Source organism: Ursus americanus, chromosome 3 (assembly GCF_024610735.1).
Source record: "Ursus americanus isolate L20-20 chromosome 3, mUrsAme1.1.p, whole genome shotgun sequence".
NCBI lineage: Eukaryota > Metazoa > Chordata > Mammalia > Carnivora > Ursidae > Ursus > Ursus americanus.
In genome coordinates this window covers 80210392-80233956 of record NC_142129.1, presented here as the reverse complement: position 1 = coordinate 80233956, position 23565 = coordinate 80210392, and the positions used below count along the sequence as shown (strand labels likewise).

Below are 23565 nucleotides of genomic sequence, written 5' to 3'. Positions count from 1 at the left end.
GTTCCCCTCTGTACCGTGGGCGTGGATAAGATCTCCTTTACAAAGTTTTTAAATTAAATGACAGACATCCCTACAAAACTGTTAATGCCATATCTGGCTGCAAAGTAAAAACTAAATGATAGCTATTGATATTATTTGTATAGACCTATTTCGAAACAAAAATGACTTTATTCGCCCATATTCAGAACAGCGCAACATGTCACAATGGGTGCTTGCTTGATCATTGGGATCAAACAGTGACTCATTTGGTGACCCAAAGTTCCTTTAAGAAGAAACAAAATTACCCACAGGTATTGTACTGAGGATCTGTGATCTACGCACAACACTGTATTATGTTTCAGTTGAATGATGTAATGGAAATATAAAAACAGCTTGCAAGTGTTACCGCGCTTTTGTGTATGCAGGTTTTATTCCTGAAAATAAAAGAATAAATATACTTGGTTTTTAATTATTTTGTAAAATTTTTTTCTATATAAAGGAAACTTAATATATGATTTTTGAAGCCAGAATAAAGGTCAGTAAGTGAAAAGCTGATAATTTCACAATTTTTCACTGAAGACTGGGTTGCTTCAGAGATATGTGTATACACACATATACATATATTTACATATACATGCGTATGCCTACTAGAAAACAAGCTATTACCAAACCTTAACAGTAGGTACATTCTACTTGTTACAAGGAAAAATGTTTGAGAGATAAAGAATGGTGGCTTCCTCTGTTTTCATTATTATCTTGAATCCATTTTCAAAATGGTTATCCGTTTTTCCCTCTTGGAAGTTGCATGCTAATATCCTTCGAAGTCAAATAGGCGATGATGGTGAAAATAGCATTTTTACAATAAACAATTATGTTGAAGAAGCACAACTATGTGAATCACTGAGAAGTTTTTTAATCTTCGCCTAACTTTCTGTTACACCTGATCGTAAAATGAGAGAGTACAAATGCAGGGATTCTAAAAGATACACCCCATTTTTGCATTTCTATGTGCATAGTCTAGTGGCCATTCAAAGATAAGCATGAAACATTAATACTCACCACCTGCAAAAAAGTACCGCAAAGGCTTGGCTTTCCCATTCTGGTAATTGCTGAAAACTACAAATTAAAAATATAATGGCGTGTGCTTGCTAGAATATTTGAGTGGTGTTTGCTGCCTAAAATGGACTGTGGAGTAGCAATGACTAGAGGTATGCACGATATTCCTAAAAATAATTAGTATTCGGGGACTAAGAGACCAAACCCATAATGATTATTTTTCCATCTTTGTACATGATCAGAATAATTTCATTTTACTCCTACCACATTTTTATTGAAAATTCATGTCAACTATACTTCAGTAATACATTTCAAAAAATAAAATTAGTGGACTTCAAGTAATTTTTTCTAATTATATATAGTGCGTTTTGTTAGGGTACAAAACGATGAGCAATCAAAACAGCTCTATGGAGTATCCTGAGTCTTTACCAGACTGTTATACCATTTTTTAAATGGGTGATAGACAAGACAGTAGTTAAGAGAAGTTAAAATGTATGTATTTTCACTCTAGTTAAAATAAGGTTTTAAGTGCTGTAGTTTCAATTATTTTTTTAGTGTGAATGAGATGGTAATCAGTTGAGAACTGAGGATTGGGCACAGTGTTCTGGCTGGTAAAGTGATAAATCCTTGAGCTTTTATAAGCGTTCAGGCCCATTAAAACCTGCAACTTATACTCATTGTTTAAGCTGAACAGTTTAATTTTCCTCAGACTCCATAAGTGTCAGCTATTATCACGCTGAAATAAAAACTGTGCTTGCAAATTGTCGGTATTCCTATACTGAAGTTGGTCTGTCAACCTCCATATTTAAATAATATTGGTCATAAGGATGTCTAAAGGGGAATATCTCATTGTTGACATTCTTCCAGGAGACCTCCTAGGATCCAGATATCCCTTGTTCTTTGGTTTGGTCTTCCATTTTTCAGCCTCAGAAATTTGATTTTTGTCATCACAGATGACTGTAAGAGATTCATACAAACTCACTCCCATGAAACAAACTATCACTAAATTGGCCTAATTTATTAACTTATATTGAGAAATACATCTGCCACGGGGATGAGAGATGAAGATAGGTATCTCTGACCAGAATGTTCCCTTCCGAGTCAGAAAAACCATGAGAGGCCAAATTAAAATCAAAAGATTCCTTGACGATCATCTGATCAGAACTTGTGTGATTTGTATATGTAATGGCACCAAGCTATACCAGAGGTCGTGAGCCCCACTATTTGTGATATCTGTCCCTCAGAGAGGGTCCATCTCTGTCAGGGTCCCTGGTCTCCTGAAGAAAAGAGCCTGACTAGCACTCTGCCCACCCTCTTCTGTTTTGAATGAGCCAGTCTTTCTTGAACTTGCTTCTTTACTAGCTGTGCTCGCAGGGTCACACTGTGCTTCCAAGTTAGTTTCCTGACTTTCAGATCAGGCTCCTTACATAATGTTAGAGTGAGAAGCCCTTCCATTTCCCTGCTGTGAGAAGCCCTTCCATTTCCCTGCTGTCAAGTTCCTGAGGGCATATCCCTTACACCCAGCAGTCTTCTGAATAGATTGACAAAATCACCGGCACTCTTTTTTTTTTTTTTTTTAGATTTTATTTATTTATTTATTTGACAGAGACAGAGACAGCCAGCAAGAGAGGGAACACAAGCAGGGGGAGTGGGAGAGGAAGAAGCAGGCTCATAGCGGAGGAGCCTGATGTGGGGCTCGATCCCAGAACTCCGGGATCACGCCCTGAGCGGAAGGCAGACGCTTAACCGCTGTGCCACCCAGGCGCCCCACCGGCACTGTCTTAAACGAATCTAGCTGTGATTCATTTAAGTGATAAAATAATAACTTAAATTTGAATAGCATGTTAAAATTAACTTAGTTCCTTTTTGTGTGTTATCTCCTATGATAAAACATATATATTAACTGAGAAGAGCCTAGTAGAACAATAAATGTATTGATAGTTGTCATTCTAATAGCAAAATTCAAGGAAGGAGATAAAATGATGTTTGTTGTTTCCATATTAACTGAACGCCCACAGGAATCAAACGTGAGGTAAAGGTGCATTATACATCAGCATGAAAGCTCTGTTAGACATCTTGTTCCTCCCACCATAAAAAGTATTGCCACATTTGCCCTAGATTTTTGGCTTTGATTTTGACTTTAATTTTAATTGTGTTTCTTAATGTGGCAACTGTGGACAAAGCGATCACTTGATAAAGAATATTATTAGAATTCTGAGAGGCCGTTATAATCCCAGACAGTAGGTATAGCACTGTGAAGACTAATTGTGTAGAATTTGCAATCAGTGCACGGGGCAGCTTCCTTTAGCGTCAGAGAAATTCAAGCAGAACATTTATGTAGCACATAAGGAAAAGCATTGCTTGTGGAATGGAGCAGAATCCATAAAAGCAGAGGTAGATATGAGGGGAAGTAGAGCCCTCCCCACACACTGGTCAGAGGCACGCAGGGTCAAATGGTGATTATCATTCTTATTCATGTTAGAGTTAAAGCTCCCATTGACTACATTCTCCCCATTTGTCAGACAGGAGACTAGTCCTTTAAATGTATCATGTGATTGATTTCATCCCTATAGCAACTGAATGAGAAAGATGATATTATTGCCAGCAAGGGAAGTCCTATTCTTAATTTTCCGGGGGTAGGAGAACCAGGAGCTGCAGAATTCATCTTCTTCTGCTCCAAGACCTCTCCTTGGGTGTTTGCTTCTGGCCTCCTAGCTATAGACTCTTGGTTGATTGCCATTCCCCCAAGAAGCACACCTCATGTATTTCCCTACGATTCAGATCTGTAGCTTCAGTCTCCCACTGGACGTTTCCACTCAGATGTCCTGCAAATACTAACAACGTACCATTTCTAAAAGCGTGCTCCCCTTTTTCATATATGCTTCTGCTTCACCTGACATGCCTCTTGTCTTAACAGCATCACCATCAATACATTCTTTCAGTAAAATGTTCAGTCATTTTCTACCCTTCTCTGTACCTCCGTACAGTATGTAGTCCACTGAATCCGGCTGAATGTATCTCAGGAATATTTTCTGTATTTTACCTCTATTTTCCTCTGATGCTGCCACTCTCTTTCTGTTCTAATCACCAGCTTCTATGAACTAGATTCCCCCTTACTAGTCTTATCCTATTCTAGTATATCCTTCGTACTCTATTCAAGTGATCTTCGTTAGTAGCACGTCTGACTGTGAGACTCCCCAACAGGAGAAAAACGGCAGTCTCCACTAGCAGAGCCCGTCAGGCCTGTGGCAAAGGCAATCCAGCTATTTATCATTTTTCCATTCATCCTGGGAAGCCAGACTACATTGCCAAGCCTCCCTTGCAATAAGACATGGTCAGGTCACTGAGTTCTGGCCAAGAAAACGTGGGCAGAAGTAAGAGACCATTTCTAGGCCAGGCTTCCAGGTATGTGTTGATGCCCAGAAGCTCTGTGTTAAAACTGAGGGAGCTTCCCTCAAATAGGACCCCAGAGGCTCAAGCCCACAGGTGAATGACTTAGAGTGTATATATGTGTATACATATGTATGTGTGTATCTATATTATATAGTATATTGTAACAGCTGATGTTACGTTAATGCAAAATTTGATCATCTTTCCTACCCACACCTATCCAGCTTCTTCTCACATCATCCTGCGTAGCCCTGTGCTCTGCATCACTGTGGCACTGAACCTATCGCTCACCACTTTGAATGTTCTGTTCTCTCAGTGTAAATGCTTGAAAATTGCCGGTTCAGGTCCTTCAAACCTGAACTCAAATATTAACATTGTGATGGTTTCCTAGTGTTTGCAGGGTTCCGTTAGTCATATATCTCAGCACTTATGGACTGCAACTGTGTGTGTGGGAACTCTGTCAAAAAATCCTTGCGGACAAAGATTATGTGACCGGTTACTATGGAATCAGGGTCCTGTATTTGTCTTTCAAGAAATTTTGTTAAATGAATAAAATTTGGTTCTACATACTATAATTAAGAAAAACAAACAACCAGTAATTAGTTTTTCTATGAAAATCATTCTCCATTTAAGTAAACATAACTGAATAAATTATTTTCTGAGAAAGTTATTTACAAATTTTCACCATTCAGAATCTTCCCCAGCATCTTATGTAAATAGCTGTTTGTTTGCTTGCTTGTTTTCTAGGGGTGGCTAAGCTTACAGTACATCTTCTTTGCCCGTTCCTACAATTGTCAAGTTTTTAAAACTACCGAGATTCACTTTCTTAAGCCTTGCCATACACTGTTAAACAGAGAGATGAAGAAAGTAGGTCAGTTTTCTGACCTGTTTATCTTGCTTTAGTTATATTTTTACTCAAAGGCACTGGCAGGCATTTAAAATGCAGATGTATGAACAGGAAGCACAATACCAATGGCAAAATCTCTCCCCATTTATGTCTTTTCATTGTTCTCACAGCAGGATGATTTTGACAATGTGTGGTACACAAGAAAAAATAGTTGCAATTGCAGCTACTGGCTAGAGGTTCATACAAAACAGACCCATGACTCCAGGTGTAAGGCACTTCAGTTTTCTTTCCCATTGAGCTTCAACAAAATAATCACATAAAGGTATAATTTCTTTTCAGAAATCATCATTCTTTTATTCTAATAGGAAATATATAGGAATCCGAACATAATCAATCTTCAGCAGTCTCTTTAGGTGCTATCCATGGAACTAAACCACTAGGCAGTAATTTGCCAGTTCCTCCAGGATAAGTTTGGCTCACTCCCATTGTTGATGTAACTTTTTATACATAGGCAAATATATATACAGCTACTTACTAAATTATTTTAATGATACTTGTTTTAAAATCTCTACTATAATGCAAACCATTCAAAATAAAGAGTGCATGGTATGTAGCTTTTTTACAGGAGTTACTTAATACTCAAATACATATTAAATGCCTTAAAAGATGACCCATCTTTTTCGGTGTTTGCCCAAGATATCAAGAAGATCCTTGTTGTGAGGGTGCCTGTGTAGCTCAGTCAGTTAAGTGTCCAACTCTTGGTTTCAGTTCAGGTCATGATCTCAGGGTCAGGAGATCAAGCCCCGCATCAGGCTCCACACTGGGCACAGAACCTGCTTAAGATTCTCTCCCTCTGCCCACTCACTGCTCACACAAGTTCATGCACACTCTCGATTTCTAAATTTAAAAAAAAAAAAGATGACGATCCTTCTTGCGGTTTAGACAATTTCTGAAGGCTCAAGGGTCTTGCTTACAGTATTTTTGGCTGAGAAAAGGGGGAATTCAACCTTTAAAGCATTTTATCCCCACTCCAATTTGGTTATCATCATAGACTGGGCATCATCACAGATTGAAGAATTTTTATTTTAAGATTGGAAAGATTTGGGCTGGTGTAAACATGTCCTTTTATTATGGTCCCCTCGGTCTTGATATATTCTTCCATGTTCTCCCCAATATTTCCTGAAAGTACTCTCTTGAAAATCCAGTTAGGTCGCAGTATCGAAGCAGCTATTTAATCTCCTCAGGTTTATTGTCCAACATGAGTAAAAGTCACTCGCAGCAGAACTTAGCATGCAGTGGACATTATACTCCAAACATATGCACGTATTCTGTGGATGCCGTTGAGTCTTTAATATACTCATAAGGTCATAGTTTAGCCCCACATATGGAAGAATGGAGTTCTCAACAGTGAGCAGGGCCTAGAGAGCATAATTCTTTTTTTTTTTTTTAAGATTTTATTTACTTGACAGACAGCCGGTGAGAGAGGGAACACAAGCAGGGGGAGTGGGAGAGGAAGAAGCAGGCTCCCAGCAGAGCAGGGAGCCCGATGTGGGGCTCGATCCCAGGACCCTGGGATCACGCCCTGAGCCAAAGGCAGACGCTTAACGACTGAGCCACCCAGGTGCCCCTAGAGAGCGTAATTCTTAACTTTCTCATGGATAGAGCTGTTGAAACAGTCACATACCAATTTTAGATAGTATTATATATTACCTCTATCAAAGAACTAAGCCATATGTGTGTGTACAGATGTGTATATGTATGCATTCAAGTCTAGAATTCCATAATAAATTTACAGACCTTGGGATTATGATAAGCTAAAATATGTAGATATAGATATATTCACTTATTCAAAATGATGTTTTTAAAACTACCCAGTTTGTGGTTCTAAGCTCTTCTAAAGCATCCTTCTTTAGAGTTATCCAAGAGTCCTCTTACTCTTGAGTTCTTCTTATTGCAATAAGAGGAAATACACAGAAAATGATGTGTATAGTACAAATAAATGAGGAAGCATTTGTTCTCTATGTTAAACTCTGGACCATTTAAAGGGAAGGTAACTTTGCACAAGTCTGTGAGTTCACAGTTTCTCAAATGTGGGGTCAGAATCCATACTAAGAAGTCCTACCCATGTGGAGCAGAAAAACTTAGGGGAGGTGGACCGGAGAGTTAAGGTAATGAGTAAGAGCATCTGCTCCCAGCAGGAACATAAAGGTGCCGAAAGGAACAGAGTTTTGTTTTTAAAGTTAATCACCTGTGTGCTGGACTTCATAAGCGTCATATCCCATTTCTGTATTTTCTGTTTAGTTTTCAATTCTGAAGGTATATTTGAAATTCCATTTCTTCTAGAGGATATTCTACTTGCTTTGAAAGAAGTACCTTCTAAATATTTGTACTACATTGTTTCATTTAACCAATATTTAAAGAACAAAATTCTTTAAATGGCAATATAATAGAGTGGAACTTATATATCCTTCCCTTTCACCACGTGTCCATCATGAACATCTTTCCATGGAAGACTTTGGAGAGAGTCGATCATGCAGTGACTTCTCAAGTGGTGTTCCCCACTTCCCCAGGGCACCCCCACCCCCCACCCCAGGCGACTGGCAGGAGGGAAAGCAGAGGGAGTGGACTTCGGGCCATTCCTTCCTTCCTTCAGCCAGAGGGTGCTAACCTTTCTCAGTTTCAGCTGCCTGTGATTTCTGAAGAAGCAGCTTTGTGGCTAGAAGTTTTAGAACTAGTGCTCTTGTCCAGGTGTACTAACTTTCCCTTAAGGAGACTGTAACTTAAAAAGATTAAGTAACCACGAGGGGTGACAGACCACTTAGACTGAATCTGGACCAGATTCCCTCTCTAATGTTTCTTCTATATATTTTTTACAGATTTTATTTATTTAGAGAGTGAGAGAGAGATCACAATCAGAGGGGGAGGGTAGAGGGAGAAGCAGGCTCCTTGCTGAGCAGGGAGCCCCATGCGGGACTCAATCCCAGGACCCTGGGATCATGATCTGAGCTGAAGGCAGATGCTTCGCCGACTGAGCCACCCAGGCGCCCATGTTTCTTCCATATTGTCACTTGTTTTGCAATTTCTTTTCTAAAAGGGAATAATACAATATTTAGCCAAACTTGGTGCTCAAATAAAAACAGGCAACAGTTTGGCCGAATGATTTAGGTACAGGTAATTTTGATGGGGGGGGGGGGGGACGGGGTGCAGTGGTGCTGAGGGGCTGCTCTTGGCTGTTGACCCAAGAGAGTCCAGCAGCTCAGACAAATGGCGCTTTGTACTTTGCGATCACACTATTGTGGGCAGACTTTTAGAATGGTGGATGCTAATATACTCATAAAATCAAATTTGAGCTCAATGAAGAGTCAAGAGTTTTTACCAACGAGCAATGCCTAGAGAGCAGGATTCTGAGATTTCATAGAGATATTTGTTATTCACTGGGCTACTTCAGGAAGCCCTGACTCAGTTGGAAGCTTCAGGGAAGCGTCAGGACTTTAGGGAGGTAAAGGCTGGATAGAAGACCTTCTCAAACTAAGTATGATGGAAATCATCTCTGAAGTGTGTTAAGAGACTTGATAATTTGCTCTTTGGTGAGAGAGAGAAAAATGGTAGTATAAAAGTGTATTAAGGGGTTTTTGGTTGGTTTTGTTTTTGTTTTGTTTTTTTTATTGCTGCTGTGACAAAGTGCCGCAAACTTAATAGCCTGAAAGAACACAGATTTATTACCTTGCAGAGCTGCAGGTAAGACCAAAATGGGTCTCAGTGACTAAAAGCAAGACTGTGCTCCTTCTAAAGGGTCTGGGGAGAATTGGTTTTGATGCCTTCTGCAGCTTCTAGAGGCCACCTACATTCTGTGGTTTGTGGCCCCTTCTTCTGCCTTCAAAGCCAGCAGTACTAGACTGAGTCCTTCTCATGCTGCCTTCTCTCTTGCTCTCCTCTGCCTCCCGCTTCTCCTATTAAGAACCTTTGTGATTACATTAGTCGCAACTGGATAATCCAGGATAATCTCCCTATTTTAAAGTCAGCTGGTTAACAACCTTAATTCCACCTGCAACCCTAATTCCTCTTTGCCATGTACTGTAACCAATCCACAGGTTCTGGGGACTATGACATAGAGGTCTTTAGTGGGGGGTTTATTGTGTCTACCACAAGTAGTGTGGGCATGGATTGGGAAACTCACGTATATGGATTATAACTCACTAAGAATTTACTGAGTTTTACAGGCATTTTACTGAGGCCTGTTGAGGTGATAGTATATGACCGATACCATCGGGACTTTTTGCTGTTTTGTTTTTTTTTTTAACAACTTTTTAAATGGATCTGAAGAACTTTTTAGGATAGTGCCTGATACATAGTAAGCTTTCAGAAACTTTAGCTAATAGGAAGATTTTGGTACTCTCCTGGAGTACTTAAATTTTTTCACAAAGCAATGGAGCAAAAATTCTTTCTTATGTTAAACATGATAGGGATGCACTATTAAACTGTTACCTCAAGGTCTTAAAATTTTTTTAAGGAAAAATTTAATCATGCAGTTCAAGAAATAAAGCCATTTTGAAACAGCAATTCTAATGAAGAATATTCTATAAAGGACTTACTCCCTTTGCTTAATCATATTGGCCTTTTAAGGAAACCTAAATACCTTTAGCACTGTCACTCAGAAAAGTGGGAACTATAGTGTTCCTTGACAGGGAACACTGTTCTTCCAGCTACAAAATAAATTCTCTGTGTTAAACTCGGGGGCTTTTCCTTCCTGTTACAGAAATAACTTAATTTCATCAATACTTGTCGTGGTCTTGAAATACTTTAAATATAACCAGAGTCTCTTTCAAGCCCTGATACTCAAAGCAGGATCTTGTAAGGTGCTTCATTTATTTACCGTAGAGAAAATTTGGCCAGCTTTAATCTGTAAGTAAACATCACAGCCACCTGCTCTCATCGCGCAAAGCTGTGTACCAACACGGTTCCATGGTCTCTAAATTCCCTTATTTGTCACACTTGCCATTCATGCTGCCAAACTAAGCTTTCTCCGTGATTGTTGGGGAAAATGATCTATTCGCTTCTCTGGTGCCTCTGGTGTTTGCTGATCTTGGATTTCTCAGAGCACAGATATGCTTTCTTTTTTAAAAACATTTCCATTGAGTTCCATCTACTCTGTCTCTGAAAAACCCACTGCTTCTATAGCACACATATGAGATCCTCTTACGTTTTCCAACAGTGAGGTGGATGCTGCTCGTTTTTGTTTCTTTTATCATTTTTATGGGATTTGGGAGTTTCAGCTGTCATTGGATCAATAGTCTAAACCTCTGTATTTTATTTCCATATGTGCATAAGTTAGAAATTTACAACAAGCATACTCACACATTTTTAAGACGAGCAATGTCTTTTCATTGATGTGATTTAATGACAACATTGAAAGTACAGTGTATATTAAAGAATCTCAACTTAGTCTCTGACATCATTGTTGAACATCCTACTCAGTAATAAATACATTCTATTTTTCCATTTTATAAACAGGTTAAATGAAATAAATTAGAGTTATTAACCATAGTTAAAATGTACTAGGTAATTATTTAATTTCACAAAGGAAAATACCAAACCAAGGTGGAACACAACTCAGAACTACTTTCCACTGTAACATTGGCTTTTTGCCTCAGATTTTCCCTTTTGGCGAGATTTAGTGAATGCTATTATGAAACATAGAATTTAAAAAGTATTCAGGTTATATTTCATATTGAGTCCAAAGACTTATACTGCCATCTAGTGGCCACAGTGAGTAATTTAAAAATTAGTAGCTGCAAATGCATATCACAGCATTGCTGTTACAATTTTGAAAACCATTAAGGTTAACTTATTGCTAATCTCCTAGAAAACCCAATGCTAAAAATTGCACTGTACTTGCTAATAGACAACCAGGAAAAAACTCTTCCATTGTGAATGCAGTATGCTTTATTAATAGACGTGTGTTTTGATAATGACTAAAAGAGCGTTAAGAAAGGGAATACTGAACAAAGAAAATTTCAGGTAAACACAAGAGCAACATTTAAATAATGATTCGCTAGATACTCTAACAATAATAAAATACTACTTCTGAATAGTAATAAATTATCCTTGATTTAGAAAAATTTCAAGGACTTTTCATTTTTTATCCAGAGATTTTTTCGTGGCGGCACAAACCATGTTACATTTTAAGCCGAACTATCTACCAGACACGTGAGGTCAGGTGAATTCTAAGGTAATCTTTTTGGGTTGTTATTGTTATACGGTGAATTCACCTTATTCAGGATGATTGAGATTTCTTAAAACCCAAATTATTCACAATGAAGGAAAAGAAAAAACGTTGACATTTTCCTGACTTGGCAACAGAAGTTAGATCAAAAGTGAAAACAAAATGTATTGGTTATTTGGGCTCGCCATTTTTAGTAGCTCTGTTGTGTCAACAGTGCTGGAAAAATTACCCTCAGAAAATTATTGGTAAGAAAACAGTGTAGTCTCCAAATCTTGAGAGTTGTTGTGCTGTCTCCATGAAGAGGGGGCCAGGCAAACACCCACATTTTACTGTTTGGGGCAGCAGGACCATTCTACTATTTGATTTTTGCCATTCAAACATGGTCCCTGCTCACAAACAATGGAGGCGCACATGCATGGGTACATATGATGTGCACAGACTCCCAGAGTTCAGCTTGTTTCCCAGGCTACAGGGAAAACCTTTAGCTTCCCTCCTACAATAATTTAACCCTAATTCCCTGACAATTAAGCTCTAGGATTTGACATCCCAGGAGATAGTCCCGTAATGATTACAAACATTTTAAATGGTACATAATTCACATATTGTTCTATTAAATGTCAGGGCATATTTATAATTTTTCCACATAAACGTTAAAATGTGTCATGCTTATATGTCGGATGCCTCATGGGCTTTTCCTTAAATTCAGTCAAGGGATTAAAATAAAAGTTATGATTTGGAGTTTGTATACTTTCGTGCTTGCAAATCATGAAGGCGTCATTCCTCGACATTCTTCGACAATAAGGCAATTGCATAGTACCACAAAGGATTCTCGTTTAATTTTCATTAGGACAGAAATCATGCCTGTGTGGTGAAGAGCTTCATGATGCTATTAATAATTGAAATGCTCTGAAGAGACTGGAACACATCCCAAGTCATGTGTAATCAGCTACTTCATCAAGAATAATGATATCAGAATAACTATTCCAAAACCAATGAATTCTGGGGTAAAGACTAATTGAAATTGTTTGGTAAAGTCTTGTGGAAAATATTTGTTTGGTCAGCAAGTGCAAATTTTGACAGATTGTGTGCTAATATGGAATGCCTGCATGTGGTTACCTCAATTAAAATATTCACTGACTCAACTACAGCCTTTGCCAACATCACACAAATATGGAGAGTGGTCCTAGGCAGTGCTGCACAAAATGAGGAGTTGTGAGACAGGTTTATAATGACTTGTTATACATATTTTAGTTTCAGTCTTCTATAAATTAGTTACCTTTGTTAAAAAGGATTGAAGAAGACAATTTATGTGAGACAGAAGACCTTAACACTTCACAGAGTGGACAGTCTCCTTTCCAAGAACTGCAAAATGGGGTGGGAGGCAAGAAACTTTTTTAGGATAAAGAATAAACAAGGAAAAACAAACAGAAAACATCTGCTTGGCTGGAGCCAATCAGGAAACCTTGTTTGGGATGAAAAGGTACAGAGTTTGGGGCACCTGGATGGCTCAGTGGTGAAGCATCTGCCTTTGGCCCAGGGTGTGATCCCAGGGTCCTGGGATCGAGCCCCCATCAGGCTCCCTGCTCTGCTGGGAGCCTGCTTCTTCCTCTCCCACTCCCCCCACTTGTGTTCCCTCTCTTACTGGCTGTCTCTCTGTCAAATAAATAAATAAAATCTTAAAAAAAAAAAAAGAAAAGAAAAGGTACAGAGTTGACTTGGTATTTGGAGATTGGCTGCTGAATTTACCATCTTTCTGATCAAGCGAAGTGTTTATGGGAATAACAAAGTCATCTGAACTTTGGTTTGCTGGTGTGGCACCCCAGGCAGGAGTGATTCCATCTTGGGCCTAGAAAGTTACTTGAACAGTTCCCTCTTTGGATCATCCTCTTGATTATTCAAGAAATTTGATCAAAAATATCAGTCTTAGTGTGACTCTGTTACCATTGCTTCTTTGGGTCTCAGTGTATTATTCAAAAAGATTATGTCAGGTTCCTATTCTTGGAGCTGCTTACATTCTTCTGTTCTCTTTTATTCTAGTCAGGAGAGACATCTGTCAGCTGGTCAATGGCTGCCACATGCATTTAAAACCTTTGAAAGAACTCAGTGTATCAGGGAAATAATAATTAACAACAATAAAATAATGCCAATGGTTTGGAGAGCACTCTTGAGCCAGAGTCCCCATTACCCAAACCAGCTAGAATCAATAAGAAATTATCCTGGGGCACCTGGGTGGCTGAGTCTGTTAAGCCTCTGCCTTAGGCTCAGGTCATGATCCCTTGCTCAGTGGGGAGCCTGTTTCTCCCTCTCCTTCTGCCTGCCCCTCCCCCTGCTTGTGCTTGTGATCTCTCTCTCTCTCTCTCTCTCTGTCAAATCAATAAGTAAAATCTTAAAAAAAAAAAAAAAAGAAAGAAATTATACTGAAGGAGTTGGAGGTATTTAAGCCAATTCCCCTCTTTATGTATTTTGTGTAGCTGTGTCTCCGCTTCCCCAGAAGTGTTTATCCAGCAAGCTTGTTCCAGAGGAACTGAAACATTGGAAATACAGGAAGAAGTTTATGATGGGTAGAAAGAACTACAGGATCCACCAGCATCATAACAAACCTAAGTCAGTTGTAGGTTGGATTACCCCCTTTTGCAGTGGTCTGAGATATGTGCACATGGCATTATCTTTTCAAGCCAGGGCAAGGAAAAAGATGTACAAAAGAGTCCTTAAGCTCCTCATGGTAAAAGATTTAAGAAAATGAAACACCTAAGAATAAACTTAACCAAGGAAGTGAAAGACTTGTACTCTGAAAACCTTAAAACATTTAGGAAAGAAGTGGAAGATGACACAAACAAATGGAAAGATATTCCATTCTCATGGGTTGGAAGAATACTATAAAAATATTCATACCACCCAAAAGCAATCTGCAAATTTAATGAGTCCCTACCAAAATACCAATAGCATTTTTCACAGAACTAGAACAAATAAAACTAAAATTTGTATGGAACCATAAAAGATCCCAAATAGCCAAAGAATCTTGAGAAAGAAGAAAAAAGTTTCAAGATATCACAAGCTCAGATTTCAAAATAACCTACAAAGCTGTAGTAATCAAAACAGTATGGTACTAGCACAAAAATAGACACATAGATCAATAGAACAGGATAGAGAGCCCAGATATAAGCCCACACTTATACAGTCGATTTATGACAAAGGAATCAAGACTCTGCAATGGGAAAAAGTCTCTTCAGCAAATGATGTTGGAAAAACTGAACCACTTTCTTACACCATACACAGAAGTGAACTCAAAATGGATTAAAGACCTAAATGTGAGACCTGAAACTGTAAAACTCCTAAAAGAAAACATAGGCAGTAATTTCTTTGACATAAGCTGTAACAACATTTTCCCAGATATGTCTTCCTAGGCAAGGGCAAAAGCAAAAAATAGACTACTGAGACTGCACCAACATCAAAATCTTTTGTATAGCAAAGGAAACCATCCACCTAGTGAATGGGAGACATTTGTAAATGATATATGTGATAAGGGGTTGATATCCAAAATAGATAAGGAACTTACACAACTCTGCACGCACGCGTACACACACACACACACACACATACACACACACAAATCTGACTTAAAAATGGGCAGGGGACCTGAATAGACATTTTTCCAAAGAAGACAGGTAAATGGCCAACAGACACAGGAAAAGATGGTCAACATCACTAACCATCAGGCAAATGCAAATCAAAACTGCAATGAGATATTACCTTACACATTTCAGACTGGCTAGAATCAAAAAGACAAGAAATAACCAGTGTTGGTAAGGATGTGGACATAAAGCAGCCCTCATGTACTGTTGGTGGAAATGTAAATTAGTGCGGTCACTGTGGAAAACAATATGGAGGGTGGTCAAAAAATTAAAGACAGAATCACAGTATCATCCAGTTATTCCCCTACTGGGTATTTAACCAAAGCAAATGAAAACGCTATTTCAAAAAGTGATCTGCACCCCCGTGTTTATTGTAGAATTATTTACAATAGCCAAAATATAGACCCAATTCAAGTGTCCATTGAAAGATGAATGGATAAAGATCTGGTAAATATATACAATAGAATATGACTCAGCCATAAAAAAGAACGGGACTGTCCCATTTGCAGCAACATGCATGGCCCTAGAGAGTATAATATTAGGTGACATAAGTCAGACAGAGAAAGAAGAGTACCATATGATTTCACTTATATGGGGAATCTAAAAAACAAACACAAAACACACTCTTAAATACAGAAAACAAACTTGGTTTCCAGCAGGGCAATGGGTAGGACGATGAGTGAAATTGAGGGGAGTAACAGGTACAAACTTCCAGTTACTGAATAAATGCGTCATAGAGATGAAAAGTACAGCATACAAAAGGAGGAGAAAAAGATGGTCAGCAAAAGAAGGAGGAATGGAAAGAAACATTCTTGATTCTCTTGATGTGACATCATGGGAAGAAACAGTCTCTCTTGATGTCAACCACTTCCCTTCCGTCAATTTGATTTTGAGGTCTCCAGCATTTGCGCAGAATCAGATATCAAGTGGAGCCTTCTTCAGTTGTGAAATAGGCGCCCAAGTTTATTTGACACCTTGTGATTACACAGCAGTGTCAGTGGTCAAGTGTACTTGGTAGGTCCTTTCCCAGACTCCCTTGTGCAAAAGCATCAGAGTCAAATAATAACTGTAAATGACAAAAGACTTTAAAATGACCGTCGTTAAAGATGGGATGAGAGTTAGTTATGATGTAATTGATAAGAAAATTTGGTTATTTGTGACAGAACATCTTAGGACAATAACTGGAATTATGACTGATAACATACCAAGATATCAGATTTTTAGAAAGGTTATACAATTTCTGGAACACTTGTATTAATAACAAATACAAATATAACCTAAGAAGGTTTAAACATCACTTCTTATGGGACAGTGCTTCCTATGTAATTTAACATATCAAGTCTAACTAGTTTAACATCTCTCTTTGATAAGGTGAGAGACAAATCCTTTGAGACTTTCCAGGGGTCCTCTGGGCAACCTAAGGGATTTTGACAGCAAAAGGAATCCATTTGGAATTTGATTTGGGAAAGTGGTCGAGACATCAAAAGGTTTGATCATCTGACTAAATGGGATCACAAGTAATTATGAAATAATACTTAATTATTTAACCAAAGTGCCAATGGGAGATTTTAAAGGCAAATACAGAAGTGTACGTAATGTGAAAAACTTAGCTCTCTTAATATTGAGAAGACTGGGCTTTCATAAGTTATTAAAGACCTAATAAAGACAAGCATGAAGGGCAGGAAATTATTTTGCTAAAACACAAAATCTTTGCTGTCTAGGCAGATGACTTAAAAGGTGAAGAAAATACTTTGTTCACAGTTTAGTGTTAAGAGCAGTCCAATAGTCTTTGCCCTGTTAACAAAGAACAGTGTATGTTTGATATTAAAGCTCATTTTTTTAAAAGACTTTATTTATTTATTTGACAGAGAAAGGGCACAAGCAGGGGTAGCCGCTGGCAGAGGGGGAGGGAGAAGCAGGCTGTCTGTGGGGCAGGGAGCCCCATGTGGGGCTGGATCCCAGGACCCTGGGGTCATGACCTGAGCCAAAGGTAGATGCTTACCTGACTGAGCTAGCCAGGTGCCGCGTATTAAAGCTCATTTTTATAAAACTTAAATCCATTCCAATCTTAGCCAGCTTAACCACACATACAATTCATTTCCCAAGATTCCTTTTCCACAGACCTACAGCTTTTTATATCTATTCATATTTTGTCTATAGTGTTTTTTCTTTTGCACTCTGGAACAAGCATTTCACTTTAAGACAAAACTACTTTCTTTTTTCCCTTATCAAAAGCAAAAACGACAATAACAACAACAAACACGTCCACCATACCTCTCCTTATCCAAAAAACGCAGTCTACTTTCCTTAGCTACTTTTCATACACAATTGTTTTTTCACACCTTCATTATTTTCTAGTAGCTGTAAATACACATATTAGAGTTCTTAACCCTTCAAATCCTTAATTTCTAGTGGAAACTAAGAAGTAAGCAATTATAGACTGGCGAACTTATAAACACATTTCATAATTTCTACAAGTATGTTCTTTCTCACAGTAAATTTTTCAATATGGCCCAAAGTTTGTTTACTATAGGCCCAAATATCTTTAGTTCTTCTGTAAAAGGAAACCAAAAATGGATAAATGTTCAGTAATTAATGTTTCAGTATTTTTATCTTACTCGGAAATGATCTAGATGTTCATTGAATATCCAGTATAGCGTTAAGATTTCAAACTACTAAAAAGGTTTTGGAAACTATTTTTACGTAGACACGCTATAAAGCATAATTATTGTTGAAAAGTTTATAAATTCACATCTATTTAATTTGCTTCTTAACAATTATGTTTAGGCTGTTCATGAAAATTTCATGAGACGTTAAACAGCTAATCACCTTTCTTGCTGATAAATTGTGTAACAGAGACAACAAGAGCTTATTTTACTTTTAGGAAACCTGGGTAGAATAAAAGTATTGTGCTTAATGCTGATAACTCAAAAGACGTTCTAGTTCAGTCGAATCAACAAATTTTAACTACCTTTTTATCTATTAAAGACTTTTTAGATCATGTGAACCTGAACAGTGCTCTTTTTAAATACCCCGGGAGGTAGAAAAATATTACACATTTATACTGTACATAAATAGATATACATAAACATACAGATAGATACAAAGAGATCTTATAGCTTTAATTTTAAAATTTTAGCCTTGAGATAGGAACAATAAGGTAAAAGTGGTTAGTTTATAAAAGAACAGTTGGATCCAAATTGTGTCTCTGGCAGGTGGAAAAAAAGGTTACCTGCTCAGATGGCCAGAACTTTTACAATTTAAATAAGACTTTTAAGACTTTTTTTGTTTGCCTAGTTTCCAAATAACCCTTGTCTTTTTTTCTTCTGATAAGAATTACCTCCCTGAAGTTTGTATTTCAAAGAGATGGCCCTCAGGTCCTAGAGAAGACCAGGCAGAACATTTACATTTCAAAGGCACAGAGAAAGAATGCGAGTTCCTCCTAGAAGGACCTTTGCTTGGAAGCTCCTGGAACACCTCCAAGCCTTTTGAAATCAACAGGGGGAACCCGGGATAGAGGAAGTAAGTGGTCTTTGAGTTGTTTCTGAGGCCACAATTCTGGTCCTATAAAGTAAAGGATGGCTATTTCTAATACCTCAAAGAATTGGACTGTAATCTGAGTGATTGCAAGACATCAACCCATTCACCCAACTGTATTATCTTCAATTTGCTTCCGTACATCAGGAAGATCTTCAACTAAGATAAAAATCAGAAGATTCTTATTTCTATGTTTTGAGCCATTTGTTTTTTTTGGAGTGTTTTTCTTACCCTAGGGGTACATAGTTTCATTTAGCTTAGGGAGGAAGGCCTAAAAATGTCTTATCAGACTCTGAATATCAGTTTCTAATTTAGCTAACTTCTGACCAAAGAGCTACTTTTAAAAAATCCTTTCGTGTAACATTGTATGTCAAGGATACTTCAACCATACTAATTTTTAAAATCCTTTCAAATATCTTCTCAGGTTTTAGCTGATACAAACAGTAAATACTCCTGGCAGTATTGAATGACCCCATGAACTCAAGAGGCATCCCCGCAGAGGGTGCAAAAGTGATGATCCTCCCAAAATCCAGAGCCACTCCCAAAGATAGCCAAAGAAAGAAAGATAATCCCCTTAGAGCTGGCAGCCTGTTGGTGGGACCCTGGCTACAAATGGAGTGCAAGCCACATTTCCGTCTGGCCCCATTTTGGGGCCCCCAACCTGACGGTTGAGCTGCCCGCATAGGCAAGAACCAGCCCCCTGTGTGTCCCAGGCATTCAGAAAGCCAAGCCAAGTTTTCGGGACACAAATGCGACAAGAAGGCAGTAACTATCCCTGGGTGAGGAAGGATCAATAACCATTGGGCACCCCCAAAACCAAATTCATAAAAGAGTGTAGATTGGGAAGGGACAACAAGAAACCAAATTCCTAAGAGTGTAGATTGGGAAGGGACAAAAAGAAATGTTACTTTGTGTCCAATGAAAAAACTGAAATGATGTAGTGCTGAGTTTGATGTCCTTTATTCAAGGACGAACAGTCTACGGCTTAGGAGAGTCGTGTGCTTCACACGCAGCAGAGCTCTCTTCCTGAGGGATTGTGGGCAAAGGCAGAGTTTTGTAGACTGTCAGAAGAGGCAACACAGAAACGTGGTAGGGCGGGGGGAATTTCCTTCTAAGGCTAGCAGGTCCTATTTTGTAGGGTAAGGTAAGCTATTAAAGCTGAGTTGGAGGCTTCTGAGCGGTATGTGTTATATTTCCTTGACAGGTGTTTTCAGTAAATGCAGGCTGACTTAGGGTTATATTTGTGATGTGGGTCCCAATATACAGATGATCACTTCCTTTCTTCACCAGTGATGGAGGAGATCCAGGAGAGCTGACTCTTGTAAGAAACTCACCCTTTGCTGGCAGAAGCCAGTTTTCCCAGGATCCCATCTGCAGGTTCCTGAGCAAGTAGGATTGAAAGTAGAGAGTGTAGCCCTGGTATCTACCAGAATTTGGCAAAGTTTTCTGTTAATTTTAATTTTAGTTTCCCCTTGTCTTTTTATGGGAATAAGTGGTAGAAAACTACCAGGGACTTCTCAGAGTCCCACCAACACTGGAAGGGCCCATAGGGAGACCCTCTTTCGAGAGTAAATATGGCAGCATTTTTAGTGTAAGTGTGTCAAAGAATTTGACAAAACCTTCCAGGACAATCTTTTTTCCACTATTGATTATAAATGAGACACCAATTTCTGGGCTGGGGTTTTGATAAAAGGACCCCTAGGTTGGTGTCATGAGGGAGGCCCCATTATTTTCATTTTTTCTGGCCTTGGAGCTATTGCGGTTGTAAGTCCACTAAGCTGGTAGTCTCTGGTTTATGGTCTTGTGGGCTCTGCAGCGTGGAAAGGCAACACAGCGAGAGGAGAGTAGACCGTGAGTACTCAAGTAAAAGAGGATAGAGAGGAGTAGTCAGGGTCCCATCAGTTGTGTAGTCTTTTGTTTTAAGTGCCTCTTGTGTCTTTAACTTTTTATTAGCCTTTTGTGAAGAGTCCTTCAGTGAAGCCATTTTGGAATGTTGAAGCCTTTTGGAGGCTTCTGCACACCAATTAAATAGGCATCCCATTCTCTTTGTTGACTTGGGAACCCCTGCTTTCAAGTGCACTTTTTAAATGAACGATCTTGTTAAATTGGAACATTTCCCATCATGGCCCTTATAATTCAGGTTGTCTTTGTAGGATTTTGCCAGTTTTGCAGTCATTGATAGCTTCTGTCACCACAGTTATTAGACATAAAATAGGTGTGTCAGAAGGTAGAGCTCTCAGTCCTTTGAAACATGAGGATCCCATTTCTTTAGCTAAGCCTTGGGTCTCTCAGAGTTAAATTAATACCTAGAGGGATGTGCTACTGGGTTGGGGATTTTGTGGTGTTTTACAGTATAACTTGGTGCATGGAAATTTTCTTGATGTGGGTGAATGACCTCATGTCAATCTAAGCCATTCTGTGACCAGCTTATCCTAGCAAGAGAATCTTTAAGTTAGGTGGCCTGTGCTCTAACAGCTTTGTGGCGCTTAGCCCATGCCCATCAATCTTGTAGCTTTGGCTTCAGAGATTCCCATTTGCAATAGTCTATTATTCCTTTCATGAGATTTCTTTATAGTGATAGACATCTTGATGGCTTTTAATAGTCTGACTCGTGCCTAGATTTTGATTTTGATGGTCAAATAGTTCAGATTTCTTGTCCACTTATTTTCCCAAGTCCCCCAGTGGTTTATGCTGTGTGCTTACTTCAAGACTTTGTGACTCCCATAAAGGCTGCCACCCATTATGGACTCCCAGTGTAACAACCCCAGACTCTTTCTGGGAACTTTCATAAACCTCAGAAACTTTTCCTGGAAAGTATGGAGGATCCCACCTGCCTCTGAGGAAGGAGGGAGTGATTATTCATGAAGATCTCTGCATAAAACACCAGTCCTCTGATCAGATAACTGAACAAGAGTATTTACCATTTTATATTTTTAGAATCTTTGAGATATAATCTATAAACTTATGTTTCATAGTAGATTAAATTTCTTTAACTCATGGTAATGTTATAAAAATTTCAGTTCTCTCAATGCTATTACAATTAGCATAAAATCCATAACAAGATTTTAATGAACGATTAGAGTTTTTCAAGTGAAAAAAATATATCAGATATACATATAATCATGTTTTTTTAATTTACAGTTCTTACTTTGTACGGGACAGCACTGACATCTAATTATTGAGGGGTTTGTTGTAAGGATATGAGCAAAAATATGGCAAATTTGTTTTTTGTCTTACATCATCTTCTATCAATCATAGTATGTAATTACACCAAGGTCATTGTTAGTAATCATCATCAAGCTCATATTTTTCATGTTTTTTTTCCCCTCATTGCTCAAATATTACAAATAAGTCCTAAAGTTACCATTTCACTAATATATCAGTCTATTCTCAAAGTTAGGGATGCTTGGCTAATAAAATTATGACTTGCTTATTCATGTTTCAACAAATATTATTCTCATAAACAGTGGACATGTTTGAAATATACTTCACCCACTAAGACTCTTACATTTTAAATTTTGTTTTGAACCTCACATACTTAAAAGCATTTCATGGATGCTAAATTAATATAGCTTTCTTCTTTTATTGTTTTAAAATAAATGAAAGTAAATAATTAAAATTACGGGATTTTTTTTCCTGTGGAGAAGCAAAGTAAAGCAAAATAAGATATCCAGTATTTCTAGCTATCTCTTACTTTTTTTCTAACTCTCTTAATTCAGGGGAAGAAAATAATTTCAAGGCAAAATACCTGACACATGCTTACATTAAAAAAAAAAATGCTTGGAGGCAGGGGAAATAAACATTCTAGGCTTATCGACTGTGATCACCTTATTCTACCCTTGAGCTCTTTTCCTCATACTCCACTCAAAACACAGATTTCTTCGAAATTTAGTACTCTATGCAAGTTGGTTGACAGCACTCCCATAAAACTAGACACTCACACCAAAGCCTGTGTTCAGTTCAGCAGAAATGAACACTTAACACACCATTAAGTCAACCATTAAGGCCACCTTGTTTTCTCTGCTTCGCTGCCGCCTAACACACGGGGCAAAGGTACCCGAAAGACTCCCAGGGAAAGAGGCACATCACAGCGGCAGGATAATAGGTTCAAATAGCAAATAAGAGCTGGGGACTGTGGTTGCTAGGATGGAAAACAGCTGGCTGCCCTTAATGTTCTCTGATTTCTGTTTGAGAGCAAGGTTCAAAAGGAAAAACATATACAGAAGGATGGACCAATGAGGAGAAAGTAAATATTTAGCTACATCTTTCCTTTGTGTTTGCAAATGCTTTGTTCGTGTTCTCTATGTGATCAAGTATGACTTAAGAGATGTGAATTCCCAGCAAGCTGTATTTTTGTATAAGTATGCTAGAAACCACACCCAAGATGTTTTTTCCTACCCCTATATTCACTGTAATGGAGTCTACAATAATTTTATAAATAAGGCAAGGAAATTAATAATTACAGTATTAAGCTTCTCCTAATAGGCTAAGGTCTTTCTATGATTTGATTTATTAAATGTTCACCAAAAAATCATTTTTTATTTTACAAATTAGGAAAGTAGGTTTCAAAGATAATAAGTTTTCTGAATTACCACAACTAATAACAAAGTGGAGTTTTGAAATAAGTTCCAATATTATTCCCTTAAGCATCTGTGATTCACATAGCATTCCCTTATGTCTCTTTAAAATTTGTCATTTAATCTGGTAGGTGTGGATCAAGTTGATTTGTCCGCTGAGATTGGGTGCCAACCAGCTACAAATATCCCATTTGAAATTGAGCTTAGGTCACGTCATAAAGGAAAACGTAGGGGGCGTCTGGGTGGCTCAGTTGGTTGATCTTCAGATTTTTTTATTTGTGCTCAGGTCATGATTTGGTGAGATTGAGCCCCTAGTTGGGCTTG

The 23565-nt window shown here is 38.3% G+C and overlaps 1 protein-coding gene across 1 annotated transcript in view; it reads left to right on the top strand.

Annotated features, from left to right (window-relative positions):
• GNAI1 (G protein subunit alpha i1) overlaps window positions 1-23565 on the top strand; it is a 312759-nt gene that overhangs the window by 132955 nt on the left and 156239 nt on the right. The window lies entirely within an intron of this gene.